We start from the raw sequence: 19,567 nt of genomic DNA, 5'->3' as shown, positions 1-19,567 counted from the left end.
CTAAAGTCTCTTAGATCTTAATAAGGACTATGTAACACCCCAAATAAAGAATAAACAACCACTAAACTCTGTGGAACCTTTTCAAAGTCATGAGTGGGTGATCTCAATTAAGAGAATGTAGTGGCAAGTTCAAAGCGTGCATAAAAGTCTCCAACTTTCACCTCACATCCTTAGCTCTCTGTGAATGGAACAGTATGATATTACTGAGAGTCAACTGGTTTTCGTTAGTTTTTCTGTTGTTTGGCTGGTTGGTGTATGCGTGCATATATGCGCTCTTGCAAAATGGTGATTTCTTAAGAGTTCTGTCTAAATTTAGGGGAGGAAACGGAGTCTTTAAAATATTTAAAATTCTTCAATTGAGGTCAAATAATTGAATCCTAACTGTGGGAGAGAACTGTAAGGAAACCCAAAAGTCCACAAGAGATCAGTTATTATAACTTGCAACAATTCCATTCCCCCTCATCTTCCCATTATAAACACGTGATACAACTTTGTAGCGTCCCAAAAGACACCAAAAGCCAAAGAGGCAGGTGCTTCATCTCAACTCCCAGCAGGGCTCTGAATTAAGCATTAAGTCCGGAGAAGGGACACCCCATCTGCTAGTTAGCTATTAATGCATATGTCACACTGAGCAAGACAAGGGAGCAGGCCATGCAGCACAAAGTAGCAGGTGGGAATGTGGGCCCAGTCATTATGGACCAGGTGCCTGTTGTTACCCCCAGCTCACTCCTACCTAGCTTTCCTGTTGGGGAAAAGAAAGAACTGGGAAGGCAAGTCACACTCCCATGTTCTTGGCTGGTAGGCAAAAGAATCACTGAAGGGCTGTTCCAGAGTATTTTATTTGACAACTGTATCCACACTGATGTTCTTCAGAGAACCTTCTGGAAACACAAATTTTGGAAACTACCTTGTGGACCTTTTAAAACCCACCCACCAGTCAAAAGGACAGAATAAACAACACCTAAATTTGTAGATTCCCTCTTATCCCTTTCCCAAGCCTCAGGATTCCTTAGCTGACTGCTAACAGATCTTCCCGGGTCTCCGTATCTTAAGCATATCAAATTTGTTATGTCCCAAAACAAAAACGTACCTCTTGACTTTGCCACTCCCAGATTTCAAGGTGACTCATGTGTTTACCAGCCTTCCCAGGAACAGATGGGAAACTGCTCACATCGTCAGGCTGTCGGTAGCATGAGCCTAACTTGTGGATGGCTCTGTCACGGTGGGTGAAAGAGATGGCCAGGCTGGGTGCAGAGACAACCGTCCTGAAGCTACAGGAAGTGACTCTATACAGGCACTTCTTTCATCTTCCTCCTTTTGCTTACTGTGGCAATTTTACCTTACCTGCTTGGGACTTATAGGTGACCACTAAAAATCTACACTGCTGGACAAGTCATGATGGCACTGCGCCTTAGAAGCGGTGATGAGGCAGAGGTGGAACTGAGGCCAAGCATCTCAGGGGTGGGGGCCGAGTGCTCTTTTCTTCCTCTGGGCCTTGTGATCTCACTTCCGAGCACTATCCCAGTCCCTGGAGTCTTGTTTTCTTTCTCATTCCTTGAGGTTGGCTTTCCATTCTGCTACCATACAAGAGCCAAACACAGCACATCCAGATGCCAAAAACTAAACCATCTTAATGCAGTAATGAGAAATTAAAACCATTAAAGGGACTTCAAAGCGAGGGAAGCAAAGGCAAACACATGGGTAAGACACATGGTGACCGTGCAACCTAGTGCCTATCTGATAACAGACTTTGAAATATGAGCAACACAATACTTCTGGGAGGCAAACTTTCATCAGTGACATCACAGGGCAGGTGGGCATTACACTCGTCCAGCTTCCTCTGCTCCGTTCCAACAGCCTGGTCTGTAATGTTCAGGTGCTGCTGTACTGTGAATAGGATCAGTTCTGCCACTCTGGACTCAGAACCAGCGAAAGGTCACCCAGCTTCCGTGCCAGTTTTCTCATCTATGGAATGGATATGAGGAGAATTCTGCAGGGTTCTTGGGAATATTATCAGTGAATTTATAAAGCATATATTCTGGTGTCTGGCATGTGGATATTGTCAATAAACAGGAACTATTAGGTTGAATCATATGAAGGTGATATTTTGGTAGGTCAAACTAGTATTATATATCCTTCTGTTAGAGGAATTATCATTTTTATTATTGGCATATTTTTATGTGCTTCTCCCACTAAAGAGTGTGCTCCTTGACAGCAGGGACTCTGCTGGTCTCACCTCTCACGCAGGGCCTGGCACAGCCTTGGCAGATAGTAGGCTCATTATATCTGCTAAATGAATCCATGTTATACTATGAGGAAGCTGGTGATGATGGTGGTATTGCTGACAATATAGTGCTTTACTTCATTATCTTTGGGCAGTGGTGGCGCACGCCTTTAATCCCAGCACTTGGGAGGCAGAGGCAGGTGGATTTCTGAGTTCGAGGCTAGCCTGGTCTCACAGAGTGAGTTCCAGTACAACCAGGGCTACACAGAGAAACCCTGTCTCAAAAAACCTAAATAAATAAATAAATAAATAAATAAATAAAAAGATAAAAATAAAAAATAGATACCTCGTTATCTAGAATACATTATCAAACAATTAATATCTTAAGGGAGTGGATAAGTAATTGAATGAATACATTTTCAGATCAAACAGGAGTCCAAAGAAACCACCAAGTCAATGAAAACTGCTATGCGCCTGCTTTTATTGTTTGTTTGTTTGTTTGTTTGTTTGTTTGTTTTCGGGATAGGGTTTCTCTGTGTAGCTCTGGTTGTACTGGATTTTGTTCTGTAGACCAGGCTGGCCTCGAACTCAGAGATTCACCTACCTCTGCCTCCTGAGTGCTGGAATTAAAGGCATGTATCACGGCCATCCAGCTTTGAGCCAGTTTTTTTGGTTTATTGCCACCAGTGACCTGCCTTCATTTTTACCATTCTAGAAGACTGTTGGGTGTTAGATGAAAGTATCAGAGTTCCTTTAGTCCCGTGGGCCTTCCAAGTAAACGAATGACATGGTGACAAGCCAGAACGGTAAGGGGTTGTAGTGTCCACTATAGTCTGCCTACGGACAGCCAACGGCTGGCAATTGTGCAAGAAGCTTTGAACAGAAACTCTCACAGGTGTGTGTGGCTCATGACCCGTGGCATGCTTTGTTCTAAGGACCTGTGAGGTTGTCTCCCTGAGTCAAGAAGGTCCTAGAAGTAAAAATAAAGAAAAGATCCTGTATATGACTACCAGGGAACTAAGTGAGGCTCCTGAACATGGACTAAGCAAGAAGACAGATTACAGAGAATTACAGAGAAAGGGACAACCTAGTCCTCCTGTATAAAACTTTGACATTTCACGTAATGGCTGGTCTCTGTGTTTTAGAATAAAGTCAGACTTAAAAGATGGGCAAGTGCTGTCTAGTTTTGACTGCCTATGAGGAAATGAACAACATGAAAACGCAAAACATTCATTTAAGAGAGAAGCATTTACTTTAAGTAACTTAAACTTGAGGGGTGATAAATTTATACACACAAGGAAAAGGGGAAAGGAAAGAATTCTCCAGGCCACAAACACCCAGGGAAGTGGCCGCCACCATGGCTCAATGCAAAGCCCTTGGGATATGTAACAGGTCAGCGAAGGAGACGGGTAACCTGTACGTTGCCATTTTGAGTTTAGAGCTCAAAACAGAGCATCAGGGAATGAGACAGATGAGGGTGTTGTGATTTCTCCTAGCACTGGAGCTGGTCTTTTCTACTCAAGCTACTGTTTACAGTAGCATTACCATAGCATTATAATTATGGGGTTTGCTCAGTCACAAAAGGTCTGAGTCTTCCATCACAGGGAGAGGAAACAAGGTGGTTAGGCATGTCCTGAGTCTTTCACACTTGCTGAATATGGAAATCTAGCAGCCAAAGCAACATCCCCCAGGCACAGAGAGTTTGAGGGCTTGAAGTTTTCATCTTCCTTCCACTTTGCTCAGAGAAGTGAAGGTTTGGGGCTTCAGTACTGAGCTGTCATCAGCATGGAGGCCACCTTCTCCAGGGAACAGGAACAGGTCTCCTCTCTTTTCAGATCATGAAACCAGAGTTCAAGGACCTCAAAAAGAGGTTACCTTGGCACTGAAAAGTTGGCAGAGACTTCAGGGGGTGTCTCTGGCAAGCCATGGGATCCTTACAATGTCTATTTATGACCAAGAGTATTTCTTCTCACCTTCGTGCCCCCTACCCTATCCTGCTTCCCCTCTGGCTCATAACTCTAAAACTTACACACTACATTCTTTGACAGATATTTTATCTCTAGGGTTTAGGACCTGGGCCCTGAGATGCAGCCCCCACCCTGACTTCCCCTTGTTGGTACCCTCAGTGCATACTCACAGACACTTTCATCTCTATAAGCTCTTGTTGGACACTGGTCTTGGTATACAGTACCACACCAGCAGCTCATAGTAACTAACTATGGTACTTCTGAAAGAATACATTGAGCAGAGACGAGTCTTCTAGACTTCTCTCTTTATCCTATGAAAGCTTCACAGAAAAATACAGTACCGATGACTCAACATCTGGAATAGTATGTATACGGTTTCTGAAATGACTCAGCATGTTCTGCCAAGTTGAAGAGACAGAGAAACTGGAGATAAAAACAGAATCTTCCTTCTCAAAGAAATTTGTCCCAGATCAGTCAACATCCAGTCAGTGGATACACAGTAGATCAAAATCAGGACTTAGTCTTGGTACTGAGTACCCCAGAATCTACATTTCTATACCTAGATAGATGGACTTTCCATCAATAGCTGGCCAGAGGGAAAAACAGAGTCTTACCTTCTTGAAGTTAACCTCGTTTTATAAGCAGTATATTAACAGCCCACTGACATTTAAGGTTAGATGAAGGCAATTTTCCCAGTAAGAAAGTGGTATCTGTACCCACAGGCCCACCACTAGGCACCAGTTCCTCACTAATCTTGATGTAGTGTCCTTCATTCAGCAACCTCCCTGTGCCTGTTCTGGTTCAGGTCCTGCTGGCTGGGCAACTAGAGACTGAGAAGAGGTTTCCTGAATCTTCTCACTCTGCACTTCCTCCAGTAAGGTTGCCTGGGAGCAACACTGGCTCCAGGATGCTCTTGACTTAATGGGTTTTTGTAGTGTTTCCCCTTCCTTCCTGCTACAAAGCCCTAGCTTAGCACGAAAGTTCCCCCAGATTCTTGAGCCACTATGCTGTCTCCCAGATCTCTCCACAATGCTGCAGAGCCATGCTCAGCACAGACCTGCTGAGCCACAACAAGTAACTGGGTGGTATTGCACACGTAATCCTCATAGGGTCCCAGCAGACAACACTACTTTTCTTCCTATGCTACAACTGAGGTTATTCACTTTTAAGTCAGCTTATACAGGGAGAGAGTGATGGGCTGGAGTTTGTATATTCAACAGATTTTAACTTCTTACTATGGCCAATCAGGAAACATTCATGATACCATAGCCTAAAATGTTTTCCCATGTAGAGTTCACTCCCCACTGGGGCTTGAATTCAAAGCTGCTTGACCTCAGAGCTGGACAAATCACACAGAAAGAAATGCTTTAGTGTTTGAAATTTTGGGGACTGTGAAAATGGATCAATGGGTAAAGCACATGCATTATGGAAATGTGAAGACCGGAGTTTAGGTTTCTTGAGCCCAGATGCAGATGCGGTAACAGCATATGTCTGCAATCCCAGTATTTCTCTGGCTGGACGAAAAGTACAGACAAGAGAATCCCTGATTTACAAGCCAGCTGGTCCGGACTATAGCAGGAACAACAGAATCTTCCTTCAAGATGGAAGGTGAGGACCCCTACCTGGGGTTTCCCTCCAACCTCCATGTGTACACTGTGGCAAGTGCATATCCATATTTTCACGCATGCATGCACGCACGCACACACGCATGCATGCACACATGTGCAAAGAGAGAGAAAATAGTTTGAAAGTAACTATGATGAGATACCAGTCCATATTCATTAGGATAGTTAAATTAAAAGACATATAACTATTGACAAAAATGTGGGGAATTATAAATGGTATATTTAGTGACGTAATATGAAAAATAGCTTGGCAGGTCCTCAAAAAAAAATCAAATACAGAAGAATTGTATGTTCCAGTAGTTCTACCTCTAGATATAAACTCAAAAACACTGCAAGTGGAGACATGAGCATATGTTTGCATATCAAGTAGTCAATGCAGATTTACCCACAACTGCCTACAGGTAGAAATACTCAAGCATCCATCAACAGATGAATACACAAGCAAAGGTGTGGTACAGGCACACAATAAAATATCACCCAGTCATAAAAAGGAAGGACATTCTGACACTTGCTACAACTTGGATGAGCTTTAAAATAATTATAGTAAGTAAATAAGTCAGACACAAAAGGGATAGATATTGTACGAGTCCTTTGATATGCAGTATCCAGAACATGTCAAGTTTTGGAGATAGAGAGCAGAACAGAAATTATCAGGTGTTGAGGAGACAGGGGTAAGGGGTGGTTATTGAATAGGTATTAGCTTTCAGTTTGGAGGTGATAAAAACACTGCAGGAATAGTGGTAATGTTTGAACAACACTGTACTTAACACCACTCAATTATACTCCTAAAATAGTATAATCGGCACATCTCATATAAAATATATTTTACTATTAAAAAAAATGAAAATTTTGATCACAGATGAAATAATCTCAAGAGCAGTCAGCACCCAGCTGTGACACTGACACTTAACTTCAAAATGAACAAGTATTTCTTCCCAAGACAGCAAAGTAAAAGTGAGGCTTCCATAGGCGTAGCCTGACCTTTATCCAGTAGGCCGGCCTTTCACCTCGGAATACTGCTGGTATGGCACAAAATGAATGAGTACAGCATAAGGACGTACGGGATATCGGAGCTAGCAAATCCAGACACCTGCTTCAACTTTTAAATGTGCTTGTAAGAAAGTTGTTCCTGGCTAGGAAAATGCTTACCATATAGACTATAGAGTGTAGAGTATAGAGTGTAGTATGGAGTGTAGTATAAAGTGTAGATTATAGAGTGTATAGAGTGTAGTACAGAATATAGAGTGTAGAATATAGAGTGTAGAGTATAGAGTGTAGAGTGTAAAATGTAGAATATAGAGATTGTTGTTGGCTTAAAATTCTTTGAAATATTTTAAGAGTACAATTGCAGGATTGGGGGTGTGGGGATGGCTCGTTCAGAAAACTGCTCGCTGCATAGACATGAGGACCAGAGTTTGATACTTTGATTCCCAGGACTCACATAAAAACCCAGGTGCAGCTTTCATGAGCCAACAGGAGGGCTCTTCCTTACATATGGTGCAAAAACACCAAAATGCACAAATAGTAAAATAAATAAATAATAAGGAGATGAAAAGAAAGAGGAGGAGAAAAAGAAGGAGGAGGAGGAGGAGGAGTGTGCTCATGTATGTGTGCATGCCTTTATGTTTGTGTGCTTTAAGGAACTGAAATATTTTTGTATAAGGCTATACTAGTAGATACATGACCATATACGTTTTCCAAAACTCAGACCCATACATCACAAAGAATGAACTCTGTTGTAAACTACAGACACTAGCCAACATGATGAGTCAAGTTTTGTTCAGAGCCTGTAATTCCATTGCTGTGGAGGCAAAGACAGAGAGATCCCTAAGATTCTGGTCAACCAGACTAGCCTAATTGGTAAGTTTCAGGTTCAGTGAGATGCGCTGATACAATAATTCATGTAGAAAGCAATTCAAGAAGAAATTCCATGTTTATCTCTGGCTTAAACATATGCATGCACACACACACACACACACACACGTGCACATGCATGCACACAGGCAGTTACTTTTGAGATAAATGCATATTTTTAATCTTCCTAAAGTTAAAGGCAGGGCATGATTTCTCCAGGGTCAACAGTCTGACCAGGAGAAAACACTTTGCGTCTTCCCGACGCGTGCTTGGACTTGCTAAGGTAAAGGCGGATGCCTGGCAGGTCTCGGACCAAGTACATCACACAGGAATCATCACCATACGGAACACTTTTTTTTAAATTAAAAAAGTTGCCTTTTTTTTCCTGTTTATAAAAGTAATAATGTCCACTGCAAAAAATTTGGGAAATGTGGAAACAAAAATATTTGTTCACAGTCAGCTCAAATACTACTCCATATTTTAAAGTAATCTGCAAAAATATTATGGTGGCTAAGACTGCATCATATAGATGTATGAGTTAGCAATATGAATAAGAAAAAAAAAAGCCAGGTAGAAACATTGACTGAAGAAAATGTGTTAGGAAATGATCCTCTTGTTCTAAATCAATGGAATTCTTTTTTTTTTTTTTTTTTTTTTTTTTTTGAGACAGGGTTTCTCTGTGTAGCCCTGCTGTCCTGGAGCTCACTCTGTAGACCAGGCTGGCCTCGAACTCAGAAATCCGCCTGCCTCTGCCTCCCAAGTGCTGGGATTAAAGGCGTGCGCCACCACCGCCCGGCTGGAATTCTTATTATATGGTTTTTATGTTTAAAACAGGGTTTGCTATGGATGGTTATTAATTAAGGGAACTATCAACCTTGAACTTGCAGGTTCAAGGAGGGTTTCTGGGAACTGGCTGCCTCTTTTCTTATCAGTGTGCCTCTGTTGGAGAGAAAGCACATTGTTCTCTCAGTCTGCAATCTATAGCTGAGCCTGGGATCGGGGGATGGGTACCATTGCGGTGGTGAACTCTAGTACTCTTTGTGTAAGTCTCACAGAAGGTTCACAAGTCCTGAGAAAAAGAATTGCATAAAAACCAGCGTCCAGTATTTTCAGGAAGGTATTTATGGACCTGTACCAACCTGTGAGGATTACAGTGTGATGATCAGAAGCCAGTGTGAAGCCTCACATGGGCAAGAAAGCCTGGAGGTTCATCAGAAGACACATGGAACCTATTTAGACTTCCATATTGTCTGTTTCCTAGTTGCTTTCTGTAAGTATTTGGCAGAGGTTTTAAACATCTGAAGGAACATAAAGAAAATATGCAACAACTTTTGTTGGTTGCTCAATGAGCTCAATTGTAAGCCATAGACACTATTTCTCATGGAGAGACATTTTGTTTAGTAATCATAACAAACACACCACACCAGTGCAACAGGATTTTACCTGGGGGGGTGGGGCATAGGAAAATTCTTCACTACCCTCTTGCTTCTCTTTTTCTGAAGACCTAACCCTTCTCTACAAAGAATCTACTAATCGAATAAGAAAAGGGAACTGCTTATAATTGCCAAATCATTTATTCCTGGTGGCGTTTTACGCTGTCATAACAAACTGAAGAAGACAGTTCACACCATGTGTGGTAAGATAACATGGAATGCAATGATCATTTTTGTAAAGACCCAGCCCTGTCTAGAGATCTGCCTTTTTGATTAAAAAGACACCAAAAGGTGAGGGTGGATGTGGTAACACATGCCTTTAATACCACCACAAAGGAGGCAGAGGCAGGTCGAGCCCTGTGATTTCGAGGCCAGTGTGGTCTACATAGTGAAGATTAGAGCGAGCCAGGGATACATACAGAGAGCCTTTCTCAAATCACCAAACCAAACCAAGGCAAACCAAAAGCAATTAAAAAGGTAGGACAGCATAACCACCCACCCCGTGTTCCTAGAGGGAACAGAGCCATCTTAAAACTTCTTGGCTGGAGTCTCACAATGGGTGCAGGAATCCCATTATAACTTCTGGTTCACCCAGACTTCACGAGCCAGGGTTCACACAACGATCCATGCCCATCACTCCCCCACACTTCATGTCAGGAAACACTGAACCAAAAGGCAAGTGCCTTTCGTCTTCTGTACCTATGCAACTTATCCTTTGTCTTTTGAATTGCCTTCCTTCTTATACCAGCTGGTTTTGTGTGTCAACTTGATACAAGCTGGAGTTATCACAGAGAAAGAAGAGTCCCTTGAGGAAATGCCTCCATGAGATCCAGCTGTAAGGCATTTTCTCAATTAGTGGTTGGGTGGGAGGGCCCATTGTGGGTGGTGTCATCCCAAAGCTGGTAGTCCTGGGCTCTATAAGAAAGCAAGCTGAGCAAGCCAGAGGAAGCAAGCCAGTACGTAACATCCCTCCATGGCCTCTGCATCATCTCCTGCTTCCTGACCTGCTTGAGTTCCAGTCCTGACTTCCTTTGGTGACGAAGGGCAATGTGGAAAGTGTAAGCTGAATAAACCCTTTCCTCCCCAAATTGCTTCTTGGTCATGATGAATACAAACAGGAATACAAACTCTGACTACGACACTTCTGTTTTTCTTCCTTCTTCCCTTCCATCATCCCTTACTTATTTTGAAACTCAGACTTAAAGCAAGACAGCTAGACTTACAGCTTCTCATCAAAAAATGAAGCAAACACTCCTATGTGTCACTCAGGAAAGAACACAGCCTGTCAGAGCTGAGCATCTGTGCAGTACCACCTTGGATGGAGATGAACCGAAGGCGGTAACCTATCCTGCCTTAACAGAAATCCTGTTTGTGATCAGTCACACCCAATCCCTAATAGCCTAATAGCTAAGGACTTCTCATAACCCACTTAAAGACAGAACATCTATCTCCTTTTGCAGCACCACCCGTGCATAACTGACTGAAGCATGGCCAAGGGGAGGGACCCTCACTCTTCGGAGGGAAGCCCTAAGAAAGACTACCTTTAAAGAATGAGCTTTCAAAACATAACGTGTACTTCAAATCCAAGAATAACACAATGACTCTATGCAGATGTAAAACATCTAAAAACCCAATAATAATAGACAAACAAAAGAAAACAGAAGGGAGATATTAGGAGAGAAGTCTAAAGGAAGGCAGGAAGGAAACGAGAATAAGGAGACAGTGGTGATGACTTGCATGTTTCCTTTTACACAGAGAATCTAGATTTGATGGTATATGCATATTTATACATATGCTTTAAGGCATGGAGAGGACTAAGAGAGAAGTGGGCATGGGGATTGGAAGCGGGGAGGAAATAAGACAAGTTGAATGTAAGAAAAAGTCTTCAAATCTATTGTATTCAAGCCTAAATAGTTAATAAAAGAAAAGAATAGCTTAAAAATGAGTTAGCCATCTTCAGAGGCAGACACCACAAAGCCGGTCCAACCACTTAACTGCAGCTCTAGCCTCCATGACCTGCATCTCCACCCTACAACCCAAGCAGTGCTCCAAGTGGCAGTCAGCGGTGGCCGAAGAGAAAGAACCTTGCTCTGTCTCCTTCCTTTCCTTCCTTAGAGACAAGGAGCTGCAAGGTAAATCCTGGTCCAGCAGAGTCCTAGGGAGCCAGGGTGGGGGTAGGTTGTGTAGAGGGGAGTAGAGCATGGCTTCTTATCTCTGGAATGTTATTGTCTTGAGAGGCACTCACTCTAGCCCAGTAGTGACTCTGGGTGCTTGAAAGCGACACTGTCACACCAGGGTGATTAGAACGGTCTTCAAAATGTTGAGTACAAATAAGAGGAAGACACCCCCAATAAGGTTCCCAAAGGACAGTAGGGAACCAAGAGTGAAAATGCATTTGGGTAGGTTCAGTCAAGAAGCTAGTTTAGGTACACCGCTAGAGTTGTTTTTAAAGCTTACTTTTGACCATTTAGGAGAGGGTAGATTAGAGAAGGCAAGAGTGACCTTGCAAATAGTTATAAAGGTCCACAGTATTCCAATGGATGATTTTAGCAATGGCAGTGAATTCACTGACACGTGGTAGTTAGCAAGTACAAGCAAATAGGGTTTGAGAGTAGACTGATTGGAAGTGAATTGGGATGGAGGGGGTATTCAGGACGTCTGAAGGTTTGCGGCCGAGGAACAGGGCAGAAGGTCTCAGTTGTGACCCTTTTGCAGAGAAGTAAGCTTGGCATAACGAGGAAGGGGGACTCCTAATAAATCCAGTTTAGCAAGTTCCTGAGGCTATTTTAAAACAGTTGCAAACAGCTTTGGTTGCTCTGAGATGTCTCAGTGAACAGAAGCCAAATGCAAGAATCTGAGGTGTATTCTGAAATATGTGTTGGCTAGAGCTAAGCTTTCATTTAGTTTAGGAACAAGAAAGTCCTCCATAACATCTCATGGTGCCTGGCTCTTCAGGCTGGCCTAGGTTCTAAAGGAGAAATACATGTGATCTTTCTTGCTGCTGTTTTCTGAAGGAAAGCCTTGGCTTTCCAAGCTGAATGCTTTTGTCTACCCTTGTCAACAGATGCCGACTTTGGCAAACACCACTAAAGGGCTTCGGAAGACCTTGGAGCAGGACTGACTACCTTGGCAACAAGCTGAGAAATGGCATTTGTTTCTCCGTGTTCAGAGTGGAAACATCTGTCTAAAGCCGAAGTTGGCTGAGAACCTGGGGGTGGTAGTTGGTGGGGGGCAACAGGAGGGGGGTAATGGTGGTGGTCTGGGGAAGGTGTGTAAACCCAAATCCTTAGACTCAGAGCGGTCAGCTGGATGACCTGAAGGCTCCCTAAATGAAGTGAGACTCCTACCTAACTTCAAGAGAACTAATTGAAGGATTTGGTTTTATTTAAGACGTCAGAGGTAAATTTCTTGGCTCACACTCTTGAGGCCATATACCCTTCGGCCCCAGATTTGGTGATAAGGAGCCAGTTACACTCAGTGTCTTTCAAAGTGCTGCCTCACTACTTAAATCAGCAACACAAATATTTGGAGAAGCAGTCAGAAGTCAAAGGTCTACCGGCCTTTGAAGCAGCTGCTTGTAGGAACTGCCATTCAGATCTTCAAAATGCATATCCAAGATAAGAACAAAGTCTTGTGAGAGAGTTTGCCTGAGCCCTTTGGGTTGTGGATTTACAGAGCCTGGGATGAGGGAAGGGTCAATGACTGCTTCCCGGGTGCAAGTTCTAAACACACGATGATGCTGGTTTTCCTCCAGCTGGGGCTAGCAAAGCAGACTGATTTCTAGAGAAATCATGAGGATTTATGAATTAATAAATGTCAGGGTTTTTTTTTTTGGTTTGAAAATGACTGTAAAATTATGCAATAGCACAAACACTGACAGAGGAGAAGCCAGGTGAACGGAAAGTCACATCCTTTACACTAGTCTACAGCTTATCTCTAAGTCCAGAGGCACCACAGGCTCTGAAACACAATTTTTAAAAATGAGGAATTGGTTCTGTAGACTCGGGGCTTTTGCTCCTATTGTTCATCTAGTAAATATTCTTTTGTTCATGAAAGAAAAATTAATGTGATTAATTTTAGGTTTATCTTAAAAAGTGAGAACACTGCATTTTATAGCATATCAAACACACATGCTGGCAGAACACCCTCAACCGGGTGGAAAAGATCCTCATTGTTCAATTCCAAATGGAAACGTTTCTGGCTTATTCAAAAGGATTTGGGTTTAGGTCTAAATACTTGAAAGGATCGTCTATGAAGCGCCACCATACTGAGGAAAACATGTTTCATCAAGTTTTGCTCTAAATTGCCAGATGACCCCATATATATCTCAATACAGAGTTTGGGGTGCTCTGTATTTCGATCCTTCATCAGTCACAGAAATATGTTTTATCCTTTGCTACGACCCTGGATTATCCAGAGATAACCCTAAAGGGAGAAACATTTCAATTTTGTTGATATAAGATCTGGTAATGCTTTATTACAGGCCCTTACATGCCTCAAACTGAATTTGGGGTTAATATAATATTCTGACTGGTAGAAATACTATGCAGCTATATGCCCACCTTTATAATCCCAGCACTCAGGAGGCAGAGATGAGATGAGAGGACTGGCAGTCACGACCAGCCTGTGCTATCTAGAAAGACTATCTCATAGAAAAGGGTTGGGGATGTGCTTCAGTGAGGGACAACACTTGCCTTGCAAGCATGGAGATGTGGTTAATTTTAGGTAGGTTTATCTTAAAATTCTATCTGAGCTGGATCCCAGCACCCACCCAAATAGCCTGTTGTAACAACACTCACACCTGGACAGCAGGGCGGTTATGTCAAAGTGTGTGCATATAGGAGGATGGCTGGTGCTTCCTGGTTGTCAGTGTAGCTCCAGGTTCAGCAAGAGACCTGTCTCTGAATCACTTGGACAGTGCTGGAGAAGGACACCTAGGATCTTCCTCTCCTCCTCCTCTGCCCTCCGCACGTTCCCTCATAGCTACACACAAGTGTGCACCAGTGATTCACACACACACACACACCAACCCTATATGAATCATATACAGAGAAAGGTTCAACAAACTATATGTGTAAAATTAATGAACCATTTCGCTTACAATTTCCTTTCATGATCCTAAAAGTTCCAAAGATTTTATCTTAGGCATCAGTTAGGAAGAGGCATCCAGAACATGGCACATCAGAGAAAAAGCTTCCTTTGGAGTTGGATATAGGCAAAACTGGCAGTAGCACAGTGGCCTCTGGGAACATCTAGTCTAATCCTCATGGTCTTAGATTTTTTTCTTTACAAGTTTAAAATGGCTGGTGCTTAGTTTCTGGGTGCAGAGGGGATGCCAGAGTCCTCACAATAAAGCTAAAAATATCCTGCCTATAAAATATATTATTAACAAATTTGATGCAATTTGAAGGAATTTTTTGATTTTTCTCTTCTATAAAACAAATGACAGCAGCCACCATGAGCCCCCTGTTAGACTATTAGAAGACAGAAGGGAAGTTTAGAGGATACAAACCATGCTGTAGCCGGGCAGTGGTGGTGCACGCCTTTAATCCCAGCACTTGGGAGGCAGAGGCAGGCGGATTTCTGAGTTCGAGGCCAGCCTGGTCTACAGAGTGAGTTCCAGGACAGCCAGGGCTACACAGAGAAACCCTGTCTCAAAAAACAAAACAAAATAAAAAAAACCAACAACAACAACAAAAAAACCAAACCATGCTGTATCCTTTAGCTTCAGTGGGCTTTGAACGTGGGAGGGGCCGGGAGGGAAGAAAGAAACTTTTATTAAGACTTTAGGCATCTGGTATCCCTTGAGTTATTATGTGGATACAGGATGGAGTTTTAAACATAAACGGCTGAAACGAAATGACAGACTGCTTTACATGGGACAGTTATTTTGAGTGGTCTGACTGAAGTTGCTCTACTCATAGCTGCCTACCCCCAGCTCCAGAAATAAGTAATTCTTTTTTCTCAAATGTTCCTTAGAACCGTATAAGCTTTTCCTACTGAGTCTCCAGGGAAGAAGGAAGCAGCCAGTACTGGGGACCGTGACAGTAGAGAGGTGGCAAAGGAGTTCAGGCTTATCAAGTGCTCACCAGGGCTTTCCTTCTGCAACCTATCCCTGACCCTGCGGCCAACGATAATTACTGAAACCGAACCATGAGCCCTTTATGAAGCCATGCTTCTTTTAAGTGGTGTAGAAATGACTTCCTCTAACAGCTCAAAACCTGCCACGGGGTTTCCTACTCAACTTCAAAATAAAATCTAAAAAACTTTACCCCCAGGCCTCTCAAGACTAGACTTCCTGCAACTTTCCTGCTTCCGCACCGTGCTGCAGGAGCTTCCGAAGTTCCACAAACAGCATCCCACCTCGGTGTCACCTGAGGGAAGCTGTTCCTCTTTTCTCTGTCCCCAAGAGCTTTCCCAGGCTTTCACTGCGCCCTTCCTAAAGACATCCAAGCTGCTCAAGCCACTTCCTAGCACATCTCCGGGCTGGTTTTTCGTCCCCTGCTGTGTAAGTAACACCCGGGTTACTTCTTTGCCACAAATCCCCTCCTAAATTAATCTACCTTTAATTATGATCCTCCAGACCCCCGACTCGGGCGTAAATGCAAAGAGAGAGAATTTAGTTCTCATTAGTTTTGCTCTGTTCCTAGAAACCTGACAGGAGCTCCATCTATGTTGGCTGAGTAAATTAATGAATAAATACATCAGTTAAGTTACAAATATTCAATCCAACTTGCAAATAGTGTTAATTCTGCTTGCTTGCTTTCTATTTTTAAGACTTATATTTTAGTATTTGTAAAATTATGAGTATTGGGTTTGTGTATTTGAGAAGTTGGGATCTCGTGGAGGACAGAGGTATCAGATTATCTTCAGAGCTGTAGTACAGGTCATGGTGAGAGACACCTGATGTGGGTGCTGGGAGTCAAACTTAGGAAAATTACTACATGCTTTTTTTTTTTTTAAACCTCTGGGCCATCTTTCCTCCTCCTCCTCCTCCTCCTCCTCCTCCTCCTCCTCCTCCTCCTCCTTCTTCTTTTTTTTTTTTAAAGAAGAAAGAAAGATTTGAGGCCAGAGAGATAGTATTTAAAAGTACTGGCTGCTCTTCCAGAGGACCCTGGTTTAATTCCCAGCACCCAACATGGCTTACAAACATCTATAACCCCAGTTCCAGGGGAAGCCAACATCCTTTTTTGGCCTACAACCCACTGCATGCATATGGTCCACAGACATACATGCAGGCAAAACACTCATACATATAAAAAGAAATATTTTATATTTAATATTTAAATATTTAAATTTTAAAGGGACTTTTAAGTAGGTTTATTTTTGTGTTTGTATAAATGAGTTTTCCCAGAGTGGACAGAAGATGGTGTTGGATCCCCTGGAATTGGAGTTAACAGCAGTTGTGAGCGTCTCATACAGATGCTAGGAACCGAACTCAGATTCTCTTGACTACAGAAGCACCTCCTTAGTCCCAACTCTGCTCTCCAAGCAAGTAACTAGTCGAACAGTGTCTACACTGCTTTCTCTTATTTCTTCCTGAGTTGATTCATTAAATCTTTTCTACATCCAAATAAACCAAGCACACACCATTTCATACATAAATTACATTTGATATGTTCAGTTCAACTCCATATTTTACTTTCTGAGGAGACTTTTACAATATAGGCATTTTGGAAGGGCAAAATGTAATGAGCCCGACACCTGACTTGGTGACACTTCTCAGATTCTGTCAAGGTAGTGTGACAGGGATTAGAACGAGATGCACTGTAGAAGTCTTGACCAACATGTCCTGTGGAATCAGGACAGCTAGAGATGGATTTTATCTCTGTATTTTCAGGCACTTTACATATGTTTCTTGTATCTTGCCAACTAGTTCAGGATAGCTATGCCATTTAAGTTTTTCTTGTATCTCTGTGACAGGAATGGATATTAATGATGATGAATTCTGATAATATTAATGACTGACAAGATCATACATGGAAGCGAGAGATGTGGTCTTCCACGGGTTGATACATCTATCACTATGACACTTTGCCTTTAATTTCCAGTTACAAAAATAATTAGGCTGGAAGCATTGTAACAGGATTAAAAACTTAAATGATCATTCTTGGAAATTTCTTTGTCTTGATCTATTTTATTGGGGGGGGGTTTGCAAGACAGGGGTTTTATGAGGCCCTAGCTACCTCTGAATTCACTCTATAGACCAAGCTGGCCTCAAACTTAGAGATCCACCTGCCTGTGCCTCCTGAGTGCTGGGATTAAACGTGTGCACAATCGCTACCTGGCCTTAAAATTTTTTAAAGTTGTACTGTCTATCTGTTTTATTCTGGTAAATAAAGTAAGAAAATAAGGATTAGTCAAATTTCTAGGAAGATGTTAGATACTAGATACATTACCCATAACAAAGTTCATGAAATGTGAGAATACTACACGTTGGCGGTTTGATATGTATTCCATGCAGAGAACCAGAAAAAATACAGGAGTCCTGGGTATCCAGGAGTGAGGATACCCACAAACTGTCCTATCCAACAAACACCTCTAGTATTAATGGTGTCTGGGAAAAGCCTTACCAGTGTTCAGGGTCAGGCATTTGACTACTTTGTAAACTTGGTTTCTTTATCTATAAATTGAGGGAAAATCCTGTTGTGTTGACTTCACATTATAGCCATGGCCATCCAGAGGAAATAAGAAACTGCTAAGTACTCCGAGTCATCTCTTAGGATTAATGTAACTATTGCAAGTGTATATACTAATTTCACCTATTTGGTTAACAGCTTCGTCCCCAACACATTGTTGGAGCTACGGATGCTTTTTCTTTCTTTTAAAACTTAATGCAAGATTTAAGTTACTTCTTTCCTCAAGCAAGCAACTGTTGGTATGACTGTAATTCTAAGTCACTCTTTTTATCAGTTCTGATCTTGGGGAAATACATGAGATACTTAATGTGAAGTAATAAAAGATTTTAGACAATGAGGTTGAATTTATGATTATTTAACTCTACTGCTTGCTTTAGAGATTAGTCATAACATGTCATGTGCAGAGAGAGAGAAAGAGAGACACAGAGACAGAGAGAACAAGGTGAAGTAATTACAGAGAGCTGGTAGGAAATTGAATTACCAGGACACTTGATTTTTTTAGTTTTGTTTGCAGAGTTCCATACTTGTGCAGGCAAGATGGAATTTTCAAGAAGACCTTAGACTAAATTTACCAGAAGCAAAGACAGAGTGAGGGCAACAGGCTTCCCTGAAACCAGAACATGGCATTCCAGGGCAAGGAGTGCAGAAAGCACCAGGGCTTGACATGTCACTGCTGTGCAGAAGAGGTTAGCACGCTCCCTTCCTTTGCTCCTCCTACCCTGAGTCTAGTCTCCTGGGTAGATGAGAGTTAATATTCAACAGAAGGAAAAGATACAGTATATGATATGACCCTAGTATGCAAGCATCTCCAAAGAGCATCTGTTTAAAACTGAGGGAAAGGCAAGTGTCAGCATGGAGGCACTGTAGACAATTCCCCTGTGGCTAGTGTCAAACATTCCTTAATAGTGACCAGCCTAAAGAGAGATGTCTGCACAGACAAGCAGGATCTTTTTATAGCTAGCCACGTCATAGCTCAGTTACTCTAATAGTGCCTTAAGGTCAATCCAAGTTGTCATGTCCTTTGACAAATAAGTGTACAAAAACCAGATTTCCTAACAAACTAGAGCCATAGGTTGAATCCATTGTCTTGACTCTTCTCTCTACCCTGTCCCCAGTCCAAACAACTAAAGGGGACATACAGAATAATAAAGATTCAATTCCTATTTTTCACTCTGTCTTTGATCTACTTCAAGTGTCTGTTTCAGTAATGGGAGATATCTTAAGTCACTTTCCTCATTGCTGCAAGAAAATACCTGGCAAAAGCAACTTTAGGAAGGACGGGTATCTTGGTTTCCAGCTCAGTACAGTCCATCAGACAGTGGCAACAGAAGTTGAGGCTGCTGGTCATACTGTATCCACAGCCAGGAAGCAGAGAGAGATGAATGCTGGAGTTCAGCTTCCCTCCCCTCTGCCCCTTTAAATTCAGTACAAGACTCCAGCTTGTGAATGAAGCTACCTCCATTTAAAGTGGACCTTCCCTCCTCACTTACATTGTTTTTGGAAACACCTGTTGTGGAGCTGTTTCCTCCTTAAGTTAAAGTCTTAGGTCTTAGAGTAAAACTTTTAAGATATAGACTAGAAAAAAGGGTTAAACAATGGGACATTTTAAATCAGGATGCTTATTTACACAGAGGGGAAACAACAGGATGTTCTAAGAAGAGAACGAAACACTCTGTCCTGCAAGGAGGCTTATTAGAACGTGAAAACTAGTTAAGAAAGGAAGTAAACAACTGAAACCAACTCCAGGAAGTCCCTGAAACTGACCAGATTTACTAGGCTTCCCTGAGTTCTTCAACAGTGTAAGCAGTAAGAACTGCTATGGAAA

The 19,567-nt window shown here is 42.2% G+C and overlaps 1 protein-coding gene across 5 annotated transcripts in view; it reads right to left on the bottom strand.

Moving 5' to 3' along the window:
• Mob3b (MOB kinase activator 3B) overlaps window positions 1–19,567 on the bottom strand; it is a 182,640-nt gene that overhangs the window by 62,169 nt on the left and 100,904 nt on the right. The gene's annotated exons all lie outside the window — the stretch shown is intronic.

The sequence above is a fragment of the Arvicanthis niloticus genome, chromosome 5 (assembly GCF_011762505.2).
Source record: "Arvicanthis niloticus isolate mArvNil1 chromosome 5, mArvNil1.pat.X, whole genome shotgun sequence".
NCBI classification, from domain to species: Eukaryota; Metazoa; Chordata; class Mammalia; order Rodentia; family Muridae; genus Arvicanthis; species Arvicanthis niloticus.
This window is presented reverse-complemented; position numbering and strand designations above follow the sequence as displayed.